The sequence below is a fragment of the Rutilus rutilus genome, assembly GCF_951802725.1.
Source record: "Rutilus rutilus genome assembly, chromosome: 2".
Taxonomy (NCBI): domain Eukaryota; kingdom Metazoa; phylum Chordata; class Actinopteri; order Cypriniformes; family Leuciscidae; genus Rutilus; species Rutilus rutilus.
Window position 1 is genome coordinate 45744648 of NC_140210.1, and position 6334 is coordinate 45750981.

Sequence of the window (6334 nt, forward strand, 5' to 3'; positions counted from 1 at the left end):
AATTATCTCATTAACTTTAACACCGCTTTAGTGTTACTTTAACACTCTGTAGAGTGGGACCATATTTGCTCTGAGCAGTGTTGATTTAACACTGTGGAATTTACTGTGTACTATGGAAGAACAATGGTACATTTTAATGAGCAAATAAAAAACAGAAGCAATTCTGTTGCACTGTCAAAATATTTAAATATTTAAAAATGAGGTTTTAACACTTTTTACAGATGTAGTTTATTTAAACATTTGCATCCCGACTCAAGCTTTTTTGTGTTACTGTCCATTTCCATGATGAGAGGAAATCAAACATTTATTCAGTTAGCAGACCCCTTTATCCAAAACGACTACAAATTAGTACTAAATTAAGCAAGTCATCGTGAAGAGGCAAAAACAACGCAAGAAGTGCTCAAAATACAAAGTGCAGGCATTGTTCAGAGTAGCATAAGCCAAGGGAGGATTAAAGGAAAAGGGATATATATTTTTTTTTTTTATGAGGTTAAGTGCTCACGGAAGAGATGAGTTTTTGGGATTCTGCATTCCGGATGAGGGTGGGGAGATCATTCCACCAGCATGGAACCGGGAATGAGAATGTTCTGGAGAGTGATTTTGTGGCTCTCTGTGATGGAACCACGAGCCGTCGCTCATTGACCGATCGTAGGCTTCTGGTAGGGATGTAGACTCGTAGGAGCGAGTGAAAGTAGGAGGGAGCTGAGCCTGTGGTAGATCTGTAAGCAAGCGTTCTTGTTGCCATTGTGGTGGCAAATGACTCCTAAAATAGTGTGGCAGTTAAATAATGTGATTTTCAGAGAGAAAACTATAAATGTATATATTTGAATATATATTTTCATCATTTTTCAGGAATTATTGATTTTTTTTTTTTAAACACTTGTAAGTCTGAACCAGAATATCAAGATATTTTATTACTTCGCATATGACAGTGAAAAGTAAAGTAAAAAAAGCATATGTACACAGCAAAATCCCCTGTGTTAAATTAACACTGCTTAGTGTTTATATGAGTCCACACTCAGAGTGTTATAACTAACACTGAAGCAGTATTAAAGTTAATGAGATAATTAAGTGATTGATTGAGTGATGACTGAACATTATTGAAGACACCTGATGTTAACAAGCAGAATCACTGAAGGAGAAAAGCACAAATTGTAAACACCATTATGGTGATCAGTGTTTGCTTTAGTTGCACTCATGACCTTTACATTTTTAACTTCAGATTTAGTTTGGCTGCTGTAACTGAGTTATAACTGCCAGATGAATAAAGAGAAAAGGTGATATGATGGTGTTGGTTGTGTTTTTGCATTATCATTATTTGACCTGAATCACTGAACTCATCGAGAGCATAATTTCCGAGTTAGGTTTACTTTATTGATTATAGCAGCACTGTCCTTGTACAGCATAACATTTTTAGCCTTTTCAATTAAATCAAAATGATTTCTTAATAGTTGTTTTGATACAAAAATAATAAAAAATGAAGACATTCATGTAGACATCAAGAATTAGCGTATGAATCTCAGAAATGGTGACAAACCGTATATTCAGATAAACAGATCAACTCTGAACATAAGGGTTGTGTTTTAATGTAATCATTATTTCTCAATCATTTGACCTGAATAATTGAACTCCTATAGAGACTAATTTTTGAGTTAGGTTTAATTTATTGATTATAGCAGTACTGTACTTGAACAGCATAATATTTTTGTCTTTTATCTTCAGTTCATCTAAGGCTGTGTCTGAATAAAGTTGTAGTTTGTGTTCTTATTACTCTTTCGAAAGATGATTGAAAGAATGTTTCAGGAACATCACACTAACCTTTAAATAACATTATAGCAACATTAAGGAAACTGGACATTTTTATGTTCTTGGAATGTTAGAAATGAACATTCCTATAATGTTGAATTTGAAATCAAAATTAAGTTGAAAGAACGTTTGGGGAACATTATACCTTCTAAAACACGTTTCTCTAACGTCAAGAAAACTGGACATTGTTCACGTTCCCAGAACCAACACTGAATATTTGGAGAACGTTCTTATAACAAAAGACTGTTAGCTGGGCTATCCCTTTAAGATGTGATTTCTGTGAACTCTTTTGGTGTTTAACAGAGTGCTGTTTGTCACTTTTGCTACAGTTTGATGTTGATAACATCAGTTCCCTATTGATCCTATTTCTTCTTTACCTAACTTCTTTATTATTTGAGAAGCCTTAGGGTATGGGTGCATTGTTTTTTTTTCCCCTCCTATACATTGGTTAGATAAGGAGGCAGGGTAGGCCATTGTATGTTTTGTTTCTCTCTCTTTTTTTTTTTTTTTGTAGGGAAGTTCCTTTTCTTGTGGGGAAGTTAGTTTCTGTTGGTTTATTGTTTTAGGCACGAGCCCTGAAGTTTTTGCCTGTTTGGTGTTTCTAATTTCTAATTTCTCTTTTTTTTTTTTTTTTTTTTTTTTTGTTAAAACTACAAATATCACTATGAAAACGATCTAGAGAACAAGAAAATAAAATAAAAAATGGGGTTTGTCATTTATGTTACACGTCCTACGGCACGGATGGGCAAACTCTCCTGCAGTCTACTGTCTCTTGTCCTGCAGAGTTTAGCTCCAACCCTGATAAACTCTCCTGTCTGTAGCTTTCTAGTAATCCTGAAGACATTGATTAGCTGGTTCAGGTGTGTTTGATTAGGGTCCCAGATAGACAGCAACCATCAAAATAATGTTAATGTGTCAATGTTAACTGTATTGAATCAACATCTCTTTTGCTCCAGCAATTAATGTCGATTATTATTTTTTTTTTTTCATCCATAAATCAATGGTGATGGTGTTGAGTCAATGTTACAATGTGATGTTGGTTCAACATTATGTTTGCACTCTCAGAAAATGAAACACAACAACTATAACTGACTTAAAGCCACAGAGCCTGAAATCAACTGCAAATAAAAGAAGGCAATAAATCTCTCAAGATCTCAGCAGAAGGTTTAGTACTTGATGTTTTAAAATGTTTGGTCACCATTGTTGTGATCAGTCTTTGCTTTAGTTGGATAGTTTGATTTGGCTTTTATGCGAGTTTCTGGTCTTTGTAACAGTGTTTACCAAAACATAATTTGTTGTTGAAGCATGTCACCATTGTTGAGGTTCATATGCTGATTCTTGATGTCTGGATGTGTATATAAAATAGTTTTCCTTTAATGTATTTTAAAAATCAAAATTCAGAATGTCTGATCTGTGACCAGAAAAAATTGTTTGTGAACCTAACTTATTAATAATAAATTACCACTTTTGGTCAGTTGAAAACAGTACACTGTTAGACTTTTCTGTAATTTCTACAGTTATTTACTTTAAATCCCCCAGTATTATACTGCTATTTCTCTTTACAGCAAATAACTGTGATTCCAATTGCATCATGGGAATTTTCTGTGACGTCTAACACCACATACAGAGACTTACTGTATTTTTTTAATTTGCTGTATACTACTGTATTTGACGTAACTGCCTCTCTGGCTGGCACCATTCCACCGTGCTTTTTATTTCCTAATTTTTGCCTTACACCGCGTGTCTACAACGCTATAATAGCCAGAGGCTGTCTATATTGGACACATTGAAGCGACCGGACCTTTAAATGCAAACCTGTTTATCCCTTGTCAGAAATAGCGCGAGTGCTTGGACTCGTATCGGACTACGTCTGAAATATAACGGCCGCGGCGCATCACACTGTCTGGGATTTGTCGTGTCACGTCAGACAGACATCCAGTGTAGGTAATGGGGTCTGTCTTTTGTTGGATCGCGACGTTCGTGTCTGGCCCGGGGAAGAGACGGAATTCACTTCACCGAGAGAAAGATCAGCAAGCAAGGTAAAAAAAAAACATTCTGTGTATGTTGACCATAGACTGGCTGTTGACAGGATTGTGCCCAGTTTAACGTATGTTATAACGTTAACGTTAGCCTAACGTTACTCGTCGTCAACATGGCGGTAACGAACTTTACCATGGTAAACTGAGCTAACGTTTCATTTTACACACCTTGTTAGATTATTGAATTGTCGAGTTAAAATATGCCAACGAGCAACGCGTTTACATTAACAATAAATGTGAATAAACTAATGTGAAATTCTGTTTATAGCCTAATGTTGGCCTACTGATGAGAACCTTTATAGTTTTAGCATTAGTTTGCAAACTATACCATATTATAGTTTTTTTTTTTTTTTTTTTTTTTTTATGGAATTTAATATTTACTTCCATTTTTGTGTTTAAAGGCAACTGCAACAAAGCGCCAAATCGCGCCAGTGACTTAGCAAGATTCCAGAGGTAGGCCAGCCCATTTGTGATATATTTTGAGATAAGTTTGCTGAAATGATTAGCATACGCTATGTGAAAATTGCTTTTGAGCCACTGGTGCAGACTAGGTAGCTTACAATATCTTATAAAATCTCTATAAAATTGGCTAACTTTATATCAAATAAGTGACCTTTGCATTATGTCTAACTTTATTACACAGCAAATGAACCAATCAGAAGATGGACCATTGTCTTTGTTCAGTCTCACCAGATTAAATGTATCCAGGTAAGCACTGCAGTAAAACTCTCACTAGGCTAATTCATTCAGACCAAATCTAGCATGATAAACAACTTAAGTTTATATTTTTGCATTATTTTTATATTTTATTAGCCAGAAGACTCTACCATTGCAGTTCCACCTGACTAGGAAGGTCCTAATATCAGCGCACAGGTGGGTTAACTACTGTAGGAAGGAGAACGATCATCACACAGTGATTTCTTGCATGTATCTTACTGTGTATTTGTCTCAAACAGGTACTCCTTCACTGCAGACAAGCTGAAATGGGCTAAAATCATCTATTTCAGTCGGCCTTTCTATGGATCTCAGCATTTTTGGACAGAATTTAGGATTTGTAAGTATTAAAATTTAATCTGGCATAATTTAATTTAGTTCTTTTGTATGCTATTTATTGACAAAAGCTGTTTACAAATATATATTCTTAAGTTTTTGTGAAAATAATAATAAAAATTAACAAAAAAGGAGGTTAAAAATAATGTGACACTAATATTCTCTCTCTCTCTCTCTCTCTCTCTCTCTCTCTCTCTCTCTCTCTCTCTCTCTCCTCTCTCTCTCTCTCTCTCTCTCTCTCTCTCTCTCTCTCTCTCTCTCTCTCTCTCTCTCTCTCTCTCTCTCTCTCTCTCTCTCTCTCTCTCTCTCTCTCTCTCTCTCTCTCTCTCTCTCATATAGTTTTGGAACCGGGATCTCCTCTGAAGAACTGAGTACATTTGTGTTTGTGGGCACACATGCAGACCAGGGAACACTCTGATGTTGTCAATCAAGTTCTGAACAGGAACCAATCTTTGGAGAAGTTCATTTATTCACAAAGGTGGACAAAAACATTGTGTTGGCTTTTTAAAGATTATTTTGATGATGACTTTCAGACAGTAGACAGTCAGACATTGATAATAATAAGAAATGTTTCTTGAGCATCAAAGAGACTTCTTTCAAAAACATTACGACACTTAAATACTTCTTTTGGCCACCAGTGTACATGAATCCAACACATTTTTGGAAATAAGTGAAATTATTTTTAAGGTGGGGTTATGTGTCTTGTATTGTGAAAAGAACTGTGTTTTGTCCTGTTTTGGACATTTCCTTTTTGAATGCTTAAAAATGTATTTATATTCTGCAGTTTTATGAATGTAATGGTTGATATTTCATTATAATACTTGTATAAGCTAAACAACCAATGACTCTACATTCATTTAGTCAAATGCTAATGTTTTGTTTATGGTTTTATGTATGTTTTCAAAAATGTTTGCAGTGAAGGACAGCACATAATGTGTTAATTTAACACATTTACACATCTTTGTGCTAACCTCTCTGACATATTTACTTTGTTAAAATCATTAACACAATGAATGAGTTAAAATTAACACAAAAAATGTTGTCTCTAAACTCACCCATTAATGTGTAAAAATTTCACACATCATTTCCAGCATTGGCATGTTTATTTTGTGATATATATGAAATGTTTTAAATAAAAAAAATGGTATTTTGTGATAACTTTGTCTAATTGGTTTGTATGAAAGTAGTACTTATGTAGGATAAAAATAAAATTAATCATATATCAAAATTATCAAATCTAATTTATATTTAGTACAAATAAAAATAATTACAGTAGTGTACTGATTAGCTTAGTTTTTACAGTAATGCACTGTACTGATTAGCTTCGTTTTTACAGTAATGCACTATATTACACAAAACTGAAATACGGTTTGGTACTGTAACTCTTAATTACAGTAACTTACTGGCAACAGTGTTGCCAGTAAGTTACTGTAAAAAAC

At 34.4% G+C, this 6334-nt stretch overlaps 1 long non-coding RNA gene across 1 annotated transcript; it reads left to right on the forward strand.

The window, feature by feature from the left end:
* Positions 1–3736: 3736 nt before the first annotated feature.
* LOC311285326 lies at positions 3737–4849 on the forward strand. The gene is made up of 3 exons (XR_014626341.1): positions 3737–4553; positions 4659–4718; positions 4802–4849. It is a non-coding gene; the product is annotated as an uncharacterized lncRNA (long non-coding RNA).
* Positions 4850–6334: the final 1485 nt, after the last annotated feature.